Genomic DNA, 21,358 nt, shown 5'->3' with positions numbered 1-21,358 from the left:
AGACATTTTAAGAATTTCACCTTTAGGTCTGGGTAATTCAATGTGTGTGTGAATACAGCCTTTCCCTACCGCCTCACGAGAGGAGAAGCTACTGATGGCCATGTTGGTGTGACCCGATGCTGTGGCTGCAGCCTGCAGACAGCCAGTCAGTGCCACCCCTGCCACCAATCTCTGGAAGCACACGCTGTCACAGCTGTGCAGAAGACAGCACAGAAGCAGTAAAAAATATTAAACTTCGCAAAGGCTGCTGTGGAACATCAGTGATTAGGCCACTTATCTCCCTGTTGTTCTTGTGGAAAGTGGTCATGGTGAACACGAGAAAGGGCAGAGGAACAGATGTAAGACATGAGTACTAAGGCATGAACCTGAAGCAAATATCTTGGTATGACATTTTATATATATAAAGTTTCTGGTCAGCAATATCAGAGGTAATCCCTAGAAGGATGCACAGTGACAGGTGCTCATTCCCTTCCTTGCAATTTGCTAAGTTAAGGCTACAGCTTCATGGACATTTTAGCCAATGTAAACCTTAGAAAGAAATAATTCTGCCCCTACCTTGAGCCAGCACAGCTGTGGTAAACCAAAAGAGAGAAAAAATTCAAGCTAAAAGTGAGGCATTTTCCCTTCTCTCTATCTTTAACATTTATTGCATTCTTTCTGAGCCAATTCTTCTCATAATCTGTAAAATTCTGGAGTCAGCACAAGGGAGAATTTCGCAGAGAAGAACAAGCTGGGTATGGCAGGGGAGTAGGAAAACCTGATCTTTCAGTCACAGTGTTGGTTTCCAAAACTTTTATGAAATTAAGGCCTAAACTGTATCAGTAGCCCACTTACAGTTTTTTCATCCACTTCTGCCTACTTTACATCTAATGACATTTCAATGTTCTACAGCCCATAAAGTTTTTTTTTAGTCAAATAGATGTGATCATTTTTTCCATATTTATAAATACCCATCGCGATCTAGCTGAAAGTACAAAATTAGACAAAAATTGTAAGAAATACAATGAATTGTACTTTACAATTTGTTGCAAACAGACCCAAGGACCAATTTTGACATTATTCTGATTTTACATAAAGTTCCTACCTAACATATGACGCTTTCTACTCATCATTTTTGTTTGAAGGAAGAAATTAAGACCATTTAACTTACTCCGTGTTCCAAAACACTGCTAACAACCGTATCCTTAACGCCTTACATTTGCAGTGAATGGACGCATTTGGCAAATGGATTTTTAAATCATCTAAAGTGGACAGACCGTTACAAGAATTCCCACTGTTATCAGTTACTAGAAACACTACAGAGATTTCTAGAAAGAGGAGAGATTAAAGAAAGAGGAACAATGTCATTTGTTTGGGCACCAGACAATATTATCATAGAATCATAGACTAGGCTGAGTTGGGATGGACCCATCAGGATCACTGGGTCCAGCTCCTGGCCCTGCACAGGACACCCCAAGTGTCACATCAGGTGCCTGAGAGCAGTGCCCAAAAGCTCCTTGAACTCTGTCAGGCTTGGTGCTGTGACCACTTCCCTGGACTGTTCCAGTGTCCAACCGCCCTCTGGGTGAAGAACCTTTTCCTGATATACAACCCTAAACCTCCCTCAACTCAGCTTCATCCTGGTTTTTTGAGTCCTGTCACTGTTACGAGCGAGAAGAGACCCTACACCTACACCTACTCTGCTCCCCCTCACGAGGAAGATGTAACGGCAATGAGGTTTCCCCTCAGTCTCCTCTTCTTCAGACTGAACAGATCAAGTGACCTCAGTCACTCCTCATACAACTTCCCTTCAAGGCCCTTCACCATCTTCGTTGCCCTCCTTTGCCAGTGTTCTGCACATATTGTTGGGTTTTCCAGCACCTGCAAGACCTTTATAGAATAATGTAAAAGAAAACCAACAGGATATTTGAAAAAGCAGTGGTATGACTTGGTAAGACATAATAAGGACAGAAATGGACAGATGCTAGGGCTAAGTAGGATAGGCCAGAAAAAGACAAGTTGTATCTCAAAAATTAACTTTTTTTTTTATCCTTCTGAACCATGGCAGAGGAATGAGGGAATTCAGAATGATGATGAAGAAACACACTGCACTGGGGCAAACCTTTCAGTCAGTAGTTCAGCAAAATTGTGTTGGAAGCTACAGAATGATGATAGCACACTAAAAAGGAAACACATAAAATGATAAGCCCATTACACATTTTGGTTGCTGCTCTTTTTGTCACTCATACTTTTAGATAAATCAAAAGTCTATGTCCATGCTGTAACATTGCTGTTCTTTTCCTTATCTCTGGCCTGATGAAGTCACCATGATCTGGGAATTTTAACAAAGAATACCCATCTTGGTTTCAAGTGAAGGGAAGACAAATTGATATTCGAGCCACAATCCAAGCATGCCCACTGACCCAGTATATTTACAAATATTGCATAACCTGAAGTCAGAAAATAAGATGGAGTAACACCCTGAGCCCTTTTTAATAGCCTTCTTAGCAATAAGCTTAGAGATACAGATATACATGTGTTATTTAAATTCAGGTGATCTTGAGAGAGATAAATACATAGATAAACAAAATTTATTTCACACTAAAAAAATGTTGCTAGTAAGTGCTTCAATACAGTGGAATTCTAATTATACCACCAAAAGCAAGACTCACATATGAAACAGCCAGCACAAAGCATCAGAGAAGGTCTGTCTCACAGCAAGGACCATTTGAACTAGAGATACTAAACACAGGGCAAGGCAGGAGTGACCTGGATTTTACCTGAACATTTTCACTTTTCCTGCCTAGAAAGAATTTGCATATTAGCCAATAATATTAAAAAAGTCTGGACTGAACCTCTGTATGTACATTATGCATAGTGAGCAAGCCAAGACTTCTAAGAAACAGAAATTACTGCTCATGAACAGTAAATCTGATGCATTTAGTAACCACCTAAGGCATGCAATAGCAATTCAATGCAGTTCATCCGCACATTCTTGTGCCTGAGAAATTCCAGACAGGAATGCAGCTGTTCACTGGCTGCTGGCCTCACAAACCACTCTCTTACAGCTTCTGTCCACATTTTCTAACTTAAATATGAAACTTGTGACTTTGCAACCCTATTATTAATCCATGAGTCACATTTCAGGCAAATGCTGCACTCTAAACAATTTCAAATGCAAATTACATAAACTGACTTCTGATAGAAGGTATTTTTATAGTAACACCTGCAAAATATCTTGATAGTAAGACATTACTCCCAGACTATAGAGGGCAATTTGTGTTCATTTACCTACTCCAAAATAAAAATTGTTTGGCAATAATTTAGTTATTACAGTACTTACATCTAGAGCATCTATCAAAGTATTAAACATACACCCAAATATACTAAGCACATCAATTACTGTGTGATATCCAGAAATGCAAGGAAAACCTAGCTGAAAATATGACATAAAATATCAATTATGCGAAATATCACATAAACATGTTTTATCTGGCGATCAAAAACACAGCTGTGAAAATACTCTAAGTCTTGTCCAGATGAAAAAATCCCAACCTAAGCTGGTACAGATAAAAAGCTCAAGGAGAGACAGACTCAAACTAGCAAAGCCACATCTTGTTAAAGCATATGTCACATGTCTACAATACTTTTAACACATGCTAGAACATACTGGATGCATTATCACATTTATTGCCTTGACAACAAAGCTAGAATTAATAGTACAGGACAGTCCTTGCTCAAAAGACCCAAAATTCAGGAAGAAGCAAAGGAAGTCTTAGCTGTATTTTCAGATGCAATCTGAGAAGTTTTTCTGGGAAGCTAACAAAAAGCCAAGATTTTTTATAATTTACTGGTTAACTGGAAGTTCTTCCCAAATGCTGCTCTGTGCCTGGCAAAATAATTTAAATAAAGGAAAAATAAGGAAATCTTTTTAAATAAAAAGTATTTGTAAAAAAAGTTATTTGAAAAGAAAACCTTACCATTTTTCAAGTTTCTTTTTTTTTTTTTTTTTTGCCCTATAGCTGAGGGTTAAAAAAGAAGTTTAAAGCCAATGGAAACAGAATGTGTTGCAATAACCAAGTATATTTGTCTCCTACAAGTTTTTTTAAAACACCACATTTTCTCCAGTACTGACCTTGGATACTGGATTTAGGAAGGTTCTCCTGAAAACACACTATATCAAGGTGTGCTTGGTCTCAAGTACTAAATTCTCATTATTATTTAGCAGAAAGGCATATCTTCTTACTAATGTTCCAAGATATATCAGCTTCCTTCTATCAGAAAACCCCCGAGGTACCCCAAAAACATTGTCCTTCTTTTTGCATTTCTAATGCATGACATAACAATTTTATTTCTCTCTTTAGAAGACTGTCATAAAAACACTGAGGTGTTTCTAAAGGAAATACTCCTGTGAGAATTTGGTTTATTCAACACATACCATGTATAATTTCCACAGCTCCTTGTCTTTAAAATAAAGACTTAAGGCAAATAAATATTTCCCTTTTCATTAGTAAATGAAGACTGTGAAATTAATTATTTTATGTCCTCACTAACTTACTAATGTAAACACTATGTTTAGGATGCAATAATATATAAAACCCAGGGAATTTCCTTGCAGCAGTGAATTAAAAGGACTGAGATTCCCAGCTACTCACAGACACACCCTTCAAGATTATATCCTAAATCAGGAAAAGTCAGTAATTCTTTTCATAACTTAATTAAGATACAATAGATTAGTGAAAATTGTGATGTACGTATTTCAAATTTATTCCAGTTTGACCTGTTAATTAATATTTTCATTTTTAAAAAACCCACCCCACCTTACATAACAGCAATAAACTCACAATGAATTCCATTAAAGATGGAATCTTATGTTTTCATTGTCTTCTTTTAAGCATAGCACTGAAAAGGTGGACAAATCAGGCTACTGCTGCCAGTCAACACAGACTTTATGGCAGACACATATTAGAATAAACTACAGAACTATATTTAACCCAAGAAGATAGGGTCTCGTTTATGTAATCCTACTTTAGGAGCTTCTAATGAGTTACTGCAGCCTAACCCAGATATGCCTTCCAGCAAGTTCCCTGCTCTTTCATGTCAACTCAACGATGAGAGTACAATTTCATTGTAAAAATTGCTGCACAGCACAAAGAGTACTCTTGTTAAAAATGGCAATCATCAATATAATCAGTAACCTAAAAATAAACTTCTGCCTAATTTAGCACATATTTATAATACAGAATCTTTACCTTTATTTGTATTGTATTTGCTATATAACTATAGTCATTGTTACTGAGAAGAGATTCCTAGGGCAGGTGAATATGTAGTCAATGGAATTAGGTAAGTAAAAAAAATTGTTCTTTGACACTAGAGTATTCACTTGAGAGAGCAGATGCCTACATTTACAAGTCAATGAACACATGGCAGAAATTACTGAAAGATGCTTTAGGACTCAAATTAAATGTTAAGTGAGTTATTATCACAGTGGCCTCTTTTTGCCTTGAAAATTTACCGACAAGGATGCTCATCCATCTTAGAAATGTCTTCATCTTTCAGAGAGCATCCTCTGGGAGTCAGGCTTCCCCTGCTGAGGGTCCTGCATCCAGCCACCTGCCTGGCAGGCACATATGGCACGTGGGGATCAGCAGGGCCGGGGCGAGCACCGGTCACACGGCAACATCTGCCGGCTGATCAAAAGTGGCATTAATGAAATGCTAAAAGCAGTTTAGTTCACTCCTGCATGCTGAAAGACAGCTGTAGTGACAAGAGGTGTATGGGAAAAGCACCACACTAAGATTAGAGATGGTAAAAGGAGCAGGGAAAAGGATGAAGCTGTTCAGAACATGCTTTCTGACCCAAGTCATCTATTGTGAACACCTTGCCAAATACAATCATATTATTGCTTGAAATCAAGCACAGCATGAAATGCAAGACAGTGATGTAAGAAACAAGGACAGGAATAATACTACTACAAACAAGAAATAATGAAGAATTCATCACTACGATCTGTCATTGCATCACACAACTTCAATTCCTGTCATTTACAGATTTGGCTGTGTTTAAAGGGTTCTTAACTTGAAGTTCATCTCAATAAATGATCTCAACACAAAAAATGTCTACACATACAAATAGTTTGAATTTCAGTGTCACTAGGTGCTTTCTCTACACTGTGTCTGCTGATGCTGCATGTACAGGAAAAGCACTAAAAATGCAGGTCAAAGAGATGTCATTTCCGAACATCACATTGTCTCTGAGGCAGTAGAATGCCTTTCTCTGTTATTATACCAGCACCACAGATTTCAAGATTCAGAGCACAACAGCTATACTAGACATGGAGATACATGGAGATATGGCATTCCCAAAAACAAAGAAGGCCAATAGACCATAAACGTAGTATCTTGGCTTCAAATGCTAATTATTTCCCTGCAAAGCTAAAGTCCAGTGCAAAGTTCTTTTACTAATTTAGCTCTTCACAAAGGAAACAATGAGGTGCCTCAAAGATAAATAGTTTACATTTATTTTACTTAAATACTTTATTAAAAAATTTCATGACAGAAAAACAACAAATAATGGCCTCCAATCTAGCATAAATTTTGGCACTGACTTGGTTGTTCACATGACACACATTAATTTTCATGCAGCTCTCTCTGGGAGAAAGGGAGGCATGAATCCTCCTCCAATGACCAGGTCATTCAGATGAACTGCAGAAAAGGGGCCAGGCACTGAACCATCTCACAGGCACCTATGGCTTTGTGTATATCACACATTGCACAATGAGGTGAAAGATTGAAAAGAAAGAGTCTAAAAGTTAATTTTCTCTAAATGTGGCTTTGATAAACTGAAAGACTGATTTTTAGCATTCTTCTCAAGCTCAAGAAAGCTAATCTGTATGTCAAGGAAAGAAACAATACAATCAGTGGAAACCCTGGCATTAAACAATGACTCAGCATTCTGACTGAGCCTCAAGGTCTGAATATACTATTTATAACATATTCAAAATTTAGAAGGGTGGTTGCACTCACTCAAAGAGAAAAAGAAAAAATATTAGTAAGCCAGTAGTAAGCTAACTAAAAGCAAAAATCAGAAATTAGAAAATAAGTAGCTTACTATTTAAAGAAAGAAGAAAAGGTCACTATTCTTAATGTAAGGGCAAGTCAGAAAAAAATCATTTAACAAAGACACTGTAAATACTCTGGAAATTTAAAGTCATCCAACATGACATGATCTTCAAGTAAAAAGCTGATGTTGAATTCAGAAAGAGAAATCCCATGCTTAGCACCAGTAAAATTTATTATCAAATATATTTCTTTGGCATTATAAGGATAAATTTGAATCTGATTACTAACATTTATTATTATAAATGCATAGGGCATATTATGAATATTCATGAAAGTGCATTACACAAATGCAAGATGATCTGTGCAGACTGAAATATATATTCAATCCTAGAAAGAAAGATAATCTCAATGGAAGAAAAGAAGCAATTACGTAAAAAGGAAATGCAGAATGAAATAGATACCAGAAAAAGCTGAAATTCAGGTTACACAGGAGGCTTAGGTGCTCCATGAATAAAGAAAGAAGAAAACCTCAGTAAGTGAGAAATCATGCTATGAAGAAAAAAGACGAACAGTATCAACTACATATACAATAATATGGAAATTATTGTACAGAGATGTAAAATATCAGCATATAAACTTTACTTATCAAAAATAGAATGACTTTTAGCCAGGTTAGAAAATGCAAAGCTGGGCTCCAACTTAGAGGTCAACATTATGAACAAGGTGTCTTCCTACTGGCTCAGTATCTTGTCCAGAAGGATGACAAAGGCAATTATTCCTTTCCTGCCATGTGATAGGCAGAAGAACAGCTAAACAACCATCAGTTTTGAGTACACTGCTTTCTGCCTTATGAGGAAGAGGATGACAGTTTTGTCTCCTTGACATACTTCCATAGCCAGTGCTCCAAACACACACGAAGGAAATCCGATTCCCCTGGCATTAAAGGATGAAATAAATCTCTGCACAGAGAGTATTATTCCTCACACATATACTCAGGAACAGAAGCCGAGTCAAATTCCGATCCAGCTGGCAGATTGTCTCTTTGCTAGTTGCAGTGATGTAGACACCAATTCTGAACTGTATTGCTCAGCATCACTACAGGCATACCCAAGGCAAAAATCACTCAAATATAAGTCTGGCCACATACTGCAGGTTAAGGCCCCTGTGAAACACAGTGTTGTTAGAAATGCTTTCTTTTATTTTTTCTTGTAGTAAAAATAATTAATTTTTTACATTATTTTCAATACAAACACCAGAGCAGTCTACTCCAACATTACAAAACCAGAGAAAGAAACAAAAAATTTAGTGAAACTGCTTAAGTAATGAAGCTTTGATATTTAATTGATTTGCTTGAAACTATGGATTGCCAAAAGCAAAACATTGTTTTAACCTGACAGTCCCATTGAGACCAATATTGCATACCACACTGCAAGCTTATTCTAAGCTGTTTATCAGGAAAATACTACTAACAGCACGCAGAAAAGACATTGCCAGTACAGAGCTGCCTTTGAACCTCTGCTTGCCATGGTTATAGGGTAAAGCTTCATCTTCACATCTGCATAGGTACTACCCAGTCTAGTTTGAAGCCCAGATGACAGAACCCAGGGTCAACAGTCTTCAGTGCCAGCTCTACAAGTCAGGATTTCCTGCAACTCATTTGCAACATTCCTCTTGGACTCAGGTATTTATTAGTTTATGTTTATTTAAACAGCATTTAAGTCTTCAACCACCATTTCTCCAACATCCTGCTCACCTAAGTCAAACAACCCTAGATACCACAATGCAGAATATTAGTTAACCAGAGAAACACAGAGCATACTGCTCCAGTCAGATCTATAAGCTTCATACAGCACAGAAGATGGTGCTGGGACATACTTTAGAAATATCTGTAAAAATAAGAACTCCCTAATCGATGGGATGAAGTCTCTGTTAAAGGGATGTTCAAGCTAGAGTACATTTGATCTTGTTTAACTGGCTGTAAGTCAAAAGGACAGCAGTGGTCAAGGAGAGAAGCCCAGGAACAAACCAGGGGTCTGCAGTCAGAGAATGGTGAGTGCATGTGCACGACCAGATTCCAAAGGGAATTGTTTTTGCTGTCAGTGAGCCATAACATCTCAGTGGAGTATACTGAAAATATTTACCTAAAAAAAAAAACAGGAAACAAATCCAGAACTACTTGACAGTTTTCCATAGAAGAGAAATTGTTAATAATCACAGAAGCCTTGCTCAGGAATTTTAACACATGTTTTTCAAGCTATCTCTCTGCTCCTGATTTTTTGTTTGACCAGTCTAGTACAATTTTATGTGTTACCCCATAAGTGTCAGAAGACAGAAGTCCAGTGTACCACAGGTCTCTAAGTTGATATCCACCTAAAGCACATGGGGAGGAGAGGCCTGCAGTTTGCTTCAACAGATTCAGAACACAATCAGGTTGACTCTCACCTCCCCAAAATTTATGTTAAGATTAAATGTTTATCATCTCTGTAACAGTGGCTTTTACAAAGAGTGAGGTTACAATGAGGACAGCAATGGCTGAGATCCTGTACCAATGGTGCTTGCATGCAGCACTTTCAGGCAGCTAAATGGATGTCACATGAAGCATTTCCACCAAACACCTTGGAGCCTAGAACAGTTTCAAAAGCCACAGCAAAAATTAATGACAAAGTTCTCAAAACATTAAGAAAGACAATTGATACATTACTTAGAGAAAGTTAAATCCTATTTGCCAAAACCAGATAAGACCTCAGCACCCAATGCATAACATCTGAGGATTTCCACACTGAAGTAGGTTAGCTGACAGCTACCAAAACACAACCATTATTTTCCCTGCTTATGTGCTCCATGCAACATGAAAGCTGTAGGCATACATGTTACTGACAGAGCCATTCAGAAAGACTGGTCTCAAAACTGACTCTCTTCATGTGTTCAGTAGGCAGGAGCACCCACCACCTGCACAACTCATTGCAGCCTTGCACCAAACACTCACTTCCCAGTGCCCAGCTGGAGGCTCACAGACCTGCAGTGACCTGATAAACCAGCACTCTAAGGGCAATAGTCACTGCCTACTTTATTGCCTTAGCCATCTCACTGGCAACGAGGGAAACAACTGCATGCACACACTGCGAGAATTCCCCCTCTTCAAAGGCACAGCCATTTCTTGTCATCCAAAACCTACTAGGGACTGGGATGCAGTAAGAACCACCTGTCTTGCATCCGAAGTGTCAATCTATCAAGAGTCCACAGCAATTACTGACACTGGCAAAACTCCATAGCCAGGAACTGTGGTCTGGCAGGTTAGCACACAGAAGATCCCCCTCATGACCAGTCAACAACTCCAAATTCAGAAACAAACACAGAATTGCTTGTGCATTTCCAGTGCCTTCTACATGTTGTCTCCACCATCTGGAAGATTTCATCCAGGTCTGAGGTGTGCCACCAAACAGAACAGACTCAAACAGAGAGCACACATAGTTGGAGGTCAAATGCATCAATAGATGAAGAATACAGCTCCCAAAAACACTGAAGTCTTCTGAAAAACGCTAAGAAATAAGTTCTAGGGCAGTTCAGGCTTAGCACATAAACTGAAAACAAAACTAAAGACAACCAATGAAGTCCTAACAACACAGACAAAGATGATATGAAGCTTTGTGACATGGATGTTCACAGGTAGGTTTAATGATTCAGAACTACAATACAACCTGATTAAATTTATTCACATTGTAATTCTGAAGTGTACTGTGTTAGTTTCATACTCATATAGAGAGATACTACTGCAGAAGAAGGTCTGTGCACTTCATCAGTCACTAAAGTTTCAGTCTGGGGCTCCAAAGTCAAGCCGATCTACTTGAATCCTCAGAATACATACAAGCACCAACGTACAGTCCCACTTTTCAGGGCAGGTTTCATCAGTCAGAAACACCTGCAGCGTGTTAAAAGCTGGGGGAAAAACCTGAAGTTGAATTTACTGCAGATTATTTATTGCTGATTAAAGAATGATATACCTTTAATCAAAGCCCCAAAACTGTAGCAGCTCTTCCCATGCGCAGAGGTCAGGGTCACAACGAGTGTAACTACTACTGTCAACCTCACTGCCTAGACGGGTTGTTATTTACATCCAGTGTAAATTCAGAACACATGCAATAAAGTTGATGAATATATGGATGATGGATCCATGTTATACAGACTACAGCTGAGATCAGAATCAAATGAGTCAGTATCAAGAGGGTTCTTACTTTTCTACTTAAAAATCTACAACCTTTGCAAGGGAGAAGCCATGACAACAGTTCCATCACCCACAGGGCAGGGCACATCTTAGGCAATATGGAACAGGAAAAAGAAAAAACAGTCTGTGTAATTCAAAACCCCCAAAAATAAAGAGTTTCATATTGCACAGTTTCATTGTTAAAGAATGTATCTCAGACTTAATGATTCCTTCCACATTAAAAAAATAATTTCAGAAGACAGAATGACATGGCTTAATTTGTGCAGAACATGCACTCCTCCATCACGACAAAGCACAACAAAATAAGAACATGCAGCATTTTGACATCAACAAAGCTGCCTACATAGACGCCCACTCTTTCTTATTTTCTCTGCAGCATATTCTTTTAACTCACTCATTTCCTTCTGCATCTTTCTCACCATTCTTGACTTACCTACTTCCCATACAGCTTCTTCAGACTTGTTTTCACATGAAGACTGACCATGGAAATAGTTACTCCCTTGCAGACAGTTCAGAGTACAGCATCCATTTTAATTTTTCCTTCTCCCAATATATTTATATACCAATAAAAATAATTTCCTTGAGAAACAGAGACGTTATTCTAGAGTATCTGGAATAACTAGAGCAGGAGAGTTATTCCACAGATCTAAGTTTCATGCTGTGATAGAGTCACACATTTGGTCCCACCTCCCAGTACGGAGCTGGCAATTACTGCATTCCAGTGCAGGACCATAGATTTTATCTAGCTCCCTTACTCCACACGCAAATTACAGCTGATTGTGGCAGCTGAAGCAGGAATGCATTTTTGCATCAGATGTGCAAAAGCTAGAGTCCAAAAGAGCAAACATGCAGTACATATTGGGGAGGGGGGGGGAGGGAGGGGGTTCCGCAGATTAGAATTATCATTCTTGAAAATCATGATATTTATGGCTCTGCTTTACTGATTTTGCATTGACAGATCTAAATCTTAAGAAATGCATTGTATTAATCAGCTCAAGTGATCAGGGAACACATCCCTCTAAAGGTTTTAGATATTCCTTTGCTTTGCGTAAGGAAATAGCAAGTAGTAAATAATTGGAATCCTGTGTTGCTTTTGTGCTGTTTGAAGGATTAGCCTCTCTCAGTTCTTGGACAATATATATATTAAGTACACTAAGTGCTGTGATTAGAGCCTAAACACTGTTTAAATCAGACATATCTCCAACACATCCCCTCCTAAACCATAATTTACCATTATTATGCAAAAGTGCTAGTATGCAGGAATCTTCTAATTTACCCCGTTCATCAGATATGCTGTCTCCACAAACAGATTTATCTGTATATTAAGTCTTGGAGTATTTTCTGAGTGCACATTTATGAATGCACACAAAATTCTCAGCATTTAAATTTTTAGTCCTAAAAACCACAGCTTTTTTACCCAATATCTACATTCCTAATAGCTCACTAAAAAGACAGACTAAATCTAGCTCAGATATACCTAACCATGGCTATGGTCATGGTTCCCTTCTCTGATGAAGAAGTAGGCATCTACTTTCTAGACTACATGTCATCTAGGAAAGGCTGAGGTGAAAAGATGGAGAAAAAAAGTCGGAAAAAACCTAAAAATATTTCAGGTTTTCTTACACAATGGACAGTAGCAAAAAAAAAAAATCTGCAAACAATAATATATATATATAAAAAATATTTGTTATTGACATAAAGGCAAGGTTGGTACAATCAGCTGAATGCAGGAAACCTTTGGGTTTTTACTGCAAGAGGTAGTAGTAATAGCCCCAACCTCCTGGCTGGTTGAATGTAGAATCTAAAAAATTCTGAGAAATTTCAGCATATGATGGCAATCTATTAAAAAAAATCCAAACAAAGCCAGACAAAACCCAAAATAAACAAAAAACCCACCACCAAACCAAACTAGCAAACGTTAATAAAGGGATATCATGAGCTGTCAGGAACAAAATAGTCCAAAAGATTCACTTTTCAAAGTGACTCATTGCAAAGAACATGAGTTCATGCCATTCACCAATGAAACTTGATTAAAAATACAAAAAAGGCTCATCTAACCTTCACAATCAAGCATATACATCTTGAGTTCTGGAGCAGGAGGTTTATCTTCAAGACTTCAACCCTTTTTACACATGCAGTTTGAAATTAGCCAACAAATGCAAAAATTAGTCATAGGGGACTGAGAGACAGCAGAAGCATTTAAGGCTCATTTCCGTAGGAAGCAAGGCCACAGCAAATGTAATTAAAGTTTTTAGTAAGACTTTGCTATTTTACTAAAAACCTCAGAATTACCAGAACAGGCCGTAAGTGTTGGGGCACAGCATCCCATCCTCCCTCCCATCCTACGTGGTAGAGGCCAAAGCCTCACGCAGAAGCTAATAGGGTGATTATCTTGAGAAGGATTATGCTGCACAGAGAAGCTGAAGTCTGCCTTTGTGAGAATTAAGTCCATCATCCTTACTGGTCAGCTGAATTATTTTCTTCTGCCATAGTGCAGATAGATTATCATGTGGTCTTCCTTAAAATGAGTGAAACTCAAAGAACATCGATATAAGAAGGTGGAATAAAATGTATTTGCAGATCTTCCTTTTTGGATTAAGAAATAGGGAGTCCAGAAAAGGATACAAGAGGAAAAGTAATTAATTCTTTTATAAGAAATAAAAGTCTGCCACACTAAATCAGTGGAGTATAGTTATAATACAGTCTATACCTAACAAGCTTAGCAATGAACGAGACGTGATCTGTTCTACAGGAAATGCCAAGATGCGACTCAAGTAGATCAACATAAGGTAAAAACATTGTGAAAGTGGTGCTTTACACCTTGATATGGAAAAAAAAGGTCTATTCTTGGGGTTTCATTTCTCATTTCTAAGCAATTTAGAGAAGGAGCACCTCCCAACACACTCTCTCCATCCTGACAGGGACAAACATCCAGATAGTGCAGAAAGAACTATATGAAGCAGTTACTCCAAAATCAGAGAAGTACTGGCAGCTTAGAGACTCAAACAAAATGAGAACCACTGTCTCACAAAGTAAAACCTTCACCCTAGCAACATGTCCTGATTAGACTCAGGGTAGACATGCATCACATCACCGCAAGTATTTACAAACGTGGATAATAAGCTTGTTCAGAGAATTAGCAGCCACAAGAAAACAAGGCTTGTACCTTTGGGTAGCAGCTCAAATGCCAGCTAGTGAGAAGAAATGCAGAACATTGGACACTTTTTTGCATAAACAGAAGCATTACAGAGCAGTAAATAAACAGCTACCAGATGCTGGATACTGCACTAGATAGAAAATAGAAAAAAGAAAATGAAATCTCAGCCTCATAATCACTGACATTTTGGAAAGCCTTACTAAAATAGTCTACTTCAGTTAGATAAGATAGATGTTCCTTGTTCTGACTGTTGAAGAAGAGGAATAAGGTAATTTTGGAAGAATCCATGGAAGATTATTCTGCAGTGGCTCACTCTTACTCCTTCCATACAAACAATAATAATAATAACAATAATAGCACATCAGTTTCAATTACACCAACTTACCACTTGGCTCACGTCATCTTAAAATAAATAGATAATGTTAGGATTAGATTTTAGTGTGTTATACTCACAGGGGAAAATAAAAAAAAATCACCTCCTCCCCCGCACAGCAGTTGAATCAATCAGATATGCAGACAGTGTCCATAATGAAGGCTGACAACTATGTTGACCACAGCCAAAGGGACACCATTTTTTGAGGTTCCACCCAGGAAGCCAAGCATTTCATCTGTGGCACATGCTGAGCATCAGTGCTAAATCAAAAGTGAAACTACAAAATGCAGCTATGTGACTCTGCTGACACTTCCTTCCTGGATGGAATGGTAAGATCTATCGCAAAAGCAACTAAAAGCTTTCAGTAGTAATGTCTTGTCAAAGACAATTGAAATGGAGGACAACTGTCAGTTATCCAAGAGGATGAAAGTTCAATTTAAATTGCACTAGGAAATACAAAAAAAAAGTACTTTCTGAAACAGCTCTCATTTCCCTTACTGTCATGGTAGGGGGCTAAAAAATGGGCAACATGGCGTTAAGATGGACTAAAAGTGAGAAGAAAACTGAACAGAAACTTCAAAGAGTTAGGAGAGATATCTTGATCCTCCTACAGTTGTGGCTACGCTAAGCATTTAGTAGAGAACAAGTAAGCAACACATGAACACATACACATAATATAAATAGCTCCTCTCTTAATTTTACACTGATTACAGAATTCCAACTTGCAGATTAAATATATAGGTTTTTAAAAACATCTGCAAGATACAAATGAACTAATATTTACATCAAAGTTCTCTTATTATCAGAACAAAACAAGGATGTCCTTCATCCATCTTCCACTAAAAACAAAGAAAAGCCAAAGCAAACCAATGTTGACTGTTTGAAGACGACATAACTACTACAAAAAAGTCTGTTCACTATTTCTAAACATTTCACCATTTAAGTGATTTTTCCTTCACTTTCAGACTTTCACCTCCAGAAGCTGGTTTTAGTTTATTGGGTTATTCAGCATGTTAACAGGACAGCACCAAAACAATTGCATGTGTATGTATGTTTATATTTTTATAAAATCTGCATTAGGCAGCCCTCTCTTAAAACCAAGGATATAAAGATAAATTAGAAATTGCCATTGACACATAATTTCCCATCGTGGACAAAATACAGAGTGACTACAAGTTTCCGTGCCTAACAGAACAAAAATAAAATAACAAAATTCCCACTGTATTCCTCACTATTATCAAGCACCTTATCCATTCCTGTCTAACTTAACAGCTCCAGGTGGGAGCTTCCCAAATACATCTGGCTCTTCATATGCATTTATGCATGTGTTTGAGAGCCTATATGGTAAAGAAAGAGTGCATCAAATCCAAAGGTATCTGTGGAATTAAATGCCAGATCTATGAGCTTGGACTGTGTTGAGAGGAAAAGGGGAAGACCTCACCTACCACAGCACATGGCAGAAGCTTCTCTTCAGCTGCCATTCTTATTAGACAAACAAAGAGATGAAATACTGCAAGTAAGGAAGCAACCAACCGAGTTTTAGTGATCTCTAAGAAAGGCCCACAAAAGCATTCCATCTGCCAAAGAAAAAGTTGCATGATTTACAACAATGTGCAAAGGATGGAAGTATCATGGAGAAAGAATGAATGAAAAATAAGTTTGAACTACATTGTGGTTCCATTTTGCCCCACTGACAATGAATCTATACCACCTATATTGAATTATTATAGATTTTTCCCTATTATGGAAGTTAGAGCTGATAAAGGTTGATATTTTAAAAAAACTTAGCAAAAATTAAACAGAAGTAACAAAATTTGCATACAAGAGTAAAACTTCCCAAGATGGAAAAAACCCACTTTTTTGGATCATTAACTCAAGATATTCTATTGTATCATGTGAATAAACTATGAAACAACGACCATGAAACTGATTTTCCTTACTAATGCTGAGTAACATTGCAATAAGTACCCTAAATCAGCAATTGTTCTAAATATGGAACTTTTTTTTTTTAATGAGAAACAAAAGAGATGGAATGCATTTGTGCATATCAGTACACAAAGCTGCAATTAAGGCTGACTATTGTGCCTTCAAAATGATGTAGAACAGAGTTAATGAAAGTCGAAAGAAAAAAATCAGGATTACAGATAAGGACATGAGGAAGGGTTTGATGTTTTATTTGCTTTATGGCAGGGCAACTTTGGTTCAAAATTAATAAACAGAGATGCAATAATCAGTGGTACCTGTCCATATATCCTCTTAGACAGAGGCAGGATGCAACCAACCTTGCTTCTATACAAAGGGGCAATCCAACCTCACATTCTTCAGTATTTTCTGTTCCCTGACACGTATTTATGCCAGCTTCATCTGGTCTTGCACTATCCAGAAATACAGGCCAGGCCCATTTCTTTCTTCATATACTTGCTACTCCTACGTCTCCCATCTCCTCTATGATAATCTAACCAAAATGTTCTACAAGAAAAAAAAATCTATACATGAAAGTAACTATAAACATTTGCATACTGACAAATAATACTTACAGGCAGAAACTGACAGCAAAGCTGGGATAAACTGCAACAAAGATGGTGCTGTGGACATAAATGTACTAACTATGGAAAACAAAACATGAGCTTGAATGAGATGGACCTCTAAGAGAAAAATCTTAAGCAACCTCTCCTCCATCACTGTGTACTGCGATTAACATTTTAACAGAGCACATTTCTTTCAATTCAAGCCTCATTTATGCCTCACATATGGTTCAACACATGGCCTCTTTTGAGGATATTTCCAGCTCTTGCATTCCCGTAACAACAATCTAAGACACAAAAGGAGCATGCATTTAAGTGGAGAGTGAGCGTTGCTCAGAGCATTTCCAAAAAGCAAATGGAAATAAAAAGCCTTAATCTACATGCAGAGAACTTAAATATGTTAGGCAAATCTCTACACCAATGGCCTTTTGCAGTACTTGTGTAAGTCTGCTACTTACTGTAGCAGACAAGCTCCAGTGCCTCAGTGAAGGAGTCCTAGGCCTGGCCTCCTTGAAGTTGCAGAGCACCTCTGTCCTTCTGTTTAAATCTCCAATGTATCTATTCACTTTGTATTAACAACCTAACTGTGCACCAATCCACAAACAAAAACCTCAAACCTCAAAACAGCCCACACTACTTCAGGTGCAAGAAACAAAGTCATTCCAGTGGACCAAGAAGTACAAACAGAGCAGAGACTGAAAACAAATGTTCTAAGCCCTACAGAGTATCCCAGCTTCTGTATCGCAGTAACTAATTTTAGCATTATTAACAGTAAGGCACGTGTTTTTTCAATGCAGAACAAAAACACCATCTCAAAAGATAATTAAGGCAGAATTTAAAAGTCTTTAGAAAAACCTTCCTGCCTAAATGCATCATGAATTTGTGTGTCTTACAATCACAAAACATTTATTTTCAGGAGGTTTTGGAAAACCAACACAAAGATATTCACCCCTTGCCATATAAAACCTGAAACTGAAGCTGGCATCTCACAGAGATGAAACACAGCAGACCCTAATAAGCATTACAGAATTCTACTCCTGCATAAATACATAGGCACATCACGCTTGCTGTCAGTGAGACCAGCCATGTAAGAAGAGACACTACTGTGTCTACATGACGGGTTCTAAGCATAGGGTAGGCATCTCATGGAGCAAAAGGAGTCTATGAATGAAGCGGGTCTCAATTCCTTCCCCCTTACAAAATTTGCTAGGATTTCTTTTCTTTCTTCCTCTAATAATTCTATTAATTTTAAAATAAATAAATACCATCAGTTAAAATTAACATCATTTCTTAGGATTGTCTGATTAGGCACTGTGGTGCATGGAAATCATCAGTCAGGCTAGTAAAAATAGAAATAACTAACAAAAATAATTCTTGCTTGTTAGTCAAGCCTGTGTTCACTCCATCCTCCCCTAATTCAGAGATTCTGTAAATCTGCAGTGACTTGCAGGCCTAGCCACTGCTTTAAGGGCTGATGGAAAGAACTTTTTTTTAAATCTCACCCATTCACTAGAACAAACCAGTCTTGATGGGGAACCAAGAGAGGAAGATTACAGTGTGCAGATACTCCTCTCATCCAGCCCCCTGGAGTGATCTGTTCTGTAGTGTTGCCATAGAAAATGGAAAGGAAGCCTCCAATTAGGGACGAGGTCACATTTAAGCAGAGATATTATGTAAATAACAGCCAGCCAGCACTCTGCAAAAAAAAAAAAAAAAAAAAATAAATAAAGGCCTCATCCTGCCAGCCCTCCAAGGGCAGGCCTCGGGTTTGCTCCTAGAACACCCGTGCCAGCAGGACCCGGCTTGCAGGAGCAGGTGCCACCCCCGGAGGCTGCCCTGGAGACCCCCGGCACCGCAGGTACAGCCCAGAAGGGGGGCGGGCGGCAGAACCCTGAGGGGGTCGGGATGCTCCGGACCGTCACCCCGCCCTGCCGCGGGTACCGGCGGGGATGGGGGAGCACCGGGCTCTCCCGGCCCCTCCGCGGCCGCGCCCCGGCCCGCTGATGGCTGCGGAGGAGTTGCGGGAGGGCGGGGGCCGGCGGGGGACCGGCCGAGCGGGCCCCCTCGGCGGGCGGGAGCCGTCTCGTCCCGCCTGGGGACAGGCAGCCCTTGCCCCGCCAAGGACCAGCCGCCCTTCCCGAGGCTCCCTCGCCCGTCGGGTCACCAGCACGGACGGGAGAGAAGAGGAGAGGGGCAGAGCCTCGCCCCGCCCCGGGATGCACTTTTTTCCCTTAGGCATCTCGCACGACTAAAGTGTCCAAGCGCGGCAGCATCCTCCCTCCATCCCTCCATCCATCCGTCCTCCCTCCCCTGCCACCCCGTCTCCGCGCCGCCCCCGCATCACCCACTCGTGCCTCCCGCCGCCGCCACTCACCCACGCCGCGGCCGGCGACGGCGGCAGGGCCCGGCCAAGCCCCTGCCCACTCCTTCCCCGGGCGGATCCGCTGGCGCGATGCGGACAGAGCGGCGGCGAAGCACCGCCCGGCAGCCGCACCTCGCTGCCGGCGCCGGGTCCCTCCCCAGCTGTCACCGGCGGCCCGCCCTCGGGGGCGGCGGCGGCCGGGCCCTCCCGCGGCCCCGCCCCGCGCCCGCCGCTGCTCGGGGTGCTCGGCTGCGCTGCCGCGGCGGGTCCGCGGGCTCCGGGAGAGCTGCGGCGCGCGGAGCCGGGCGCTGTGCGCGGCAGGGGGACGCTGTCCCCTGGCCCGGCTCCCCGCCTCAGCAGGTGCGGGCACGTCCGGCACAGAGTGCCGGGGAGGATGGACCCATTTAATTTTTTATGTCACACACGGCCGTCGCACACAAGAATTAGACACGGAGTTGTCAGATTAACTCGGCTGCCGAACGCTTGTAAACCCTGATGCCATTTAAAACCTCGTTCTTTTGTCTGAATGCAAGAGAATATCAGCTTGAAGCTCCCTGCCCAGGCTTTGCTGTGGGTTTCAAACCAGACTGACTCCTCTGCACCAATGTACATTGGCTGTGAACGCACCTTTGCTAAAATGCTGTTCGTGGTTGTATTTCTGTTGATCCAGATTCAGTGACTGATCCAATGAATGCAGCAGAAATATGTTTCTCTGAGCCAAGTACCAAGACCTCAGGGAGTAGGAATGGTCATGATAACTGACATGGCTCAGTGTTATGTTGATGGCTTATGCAGTATTTGCGTAAACTGGCCCAGAATCAAGGAGAAAATAAGCAAGTTTACCACTCCATTTGTTTTTGCTGTTTTTGTTGCTGCTGTTGTAGTGCGAGGTTTGTGCTTAGTTTAAAACAACAAGATGGCTATCAGATAATAGACTTGAAACAGGAACCATGATACACAAGAAACAAGCATCAGCCTCAAAACGTGCTCGAAGAAGTAAGTTGATGGAGTTCAGCAGAGAGGCAGCTCAGGGCAGCATCACAGGCACAGAAATTTGAGAAGGGAACACTTCAGTGTTGCGGATAAAACTAACACTATTGATGGCCACACAGAATGATTAAAATCCAAATTTGAACACACATTTTAACAGTCAAGGCAATTAAACAGTCAGAAACACCTTTTGAGACTACAAGGGAATAGGCATTGCTGGGCCATGTGAAGCAACACTTAAATCTCTTTCCAGAGGGAGGCATTTCAAACAGGAGCTAAAGGAATTCTTGTAGACAGAATAACCCCAAAAGCTCCCTCTCTGTAGAGAAAATGCTGCTTTTGATTTTAAAATCAATAGGAATTGAATGTCCCAATTGGTGTTAATTACTTCATATAGTTATTTTGTTCCACTTTCTAAGAAAACTTCAGGTATAAATGTTTGATACTTAAGCTTTTAAAGAAATGCCAACACATTTATTAGTGTCTGTGTTCCAAGACTGGGTTAATGAAACCATAATGAGCAGCTTGTTATGCTTTAGCTGCTATCTAATTGTTTTTCATAAGAATAAGAATTTGGAGCCTTAGTTCTGGCCCTGGTCAGAGAGAGAGGAAATTTGATCTCATAAATAATATATGCATGGCTTTATATTAGTGTTATGTCTTGTGCAAGGATGCAATGTTGTGTTCTG

The 21,358-nt window shown here is 39.8% G+C and overlaps 1 protein-coding gene across 10 annotated transcripts in view; it reads right to left on the bottom strand.

Annotated features, from left to right (window-relative positions):
- JAKMIP1 (janus kinase and microtubule interacting protein 1) overlaps positions 1-19,845 on the bottom strand; it is a 147,212-nt gene extending 127,367 nt beyond the window's left edge. For 4 of the 10 annotated variants that reach the window (XM_032110301.1, XM_032110300.1, XM_032110307.1 and 1 more), the window contains exons 1-2: positions 19,692-19,845; positions 18,820-19,013 (exon numbers count right to left, since the gene is read on the bottom strand). The gene's annotated coding sequence lies outside the window, so the exon portion shown is untranslated. The remainder of the gene's footprint in view (positions 1-18,819; positions 19,014-19,691) is intronic. The other 6 variants (XM_032110309.1, XM_032110308.1, XM_032110310.1 and 3 more) reach the window with 4 other exon arrangements.
- Positions 19,846-21,358: the final 1,513 nt, after the last annotated feature.

This window comes from Corvus moneduloides, chromosome 5 (genome assembly GCF_009650955.1).
Source record: "Corvus moneduloides isolate bCorMon1 chromosome 5, bCorMon1.pri, whole genome shotgun sequence".
NCBI classification, from domain to species: Eukaryota; Metazoa; Chordata; class Aves; order Passeriformes; family Corvidae; genus Corvus; species Corvus moneduloides.
This window is presented reverse-complemented; position numbering and strand designations above follow the sequence as displayed.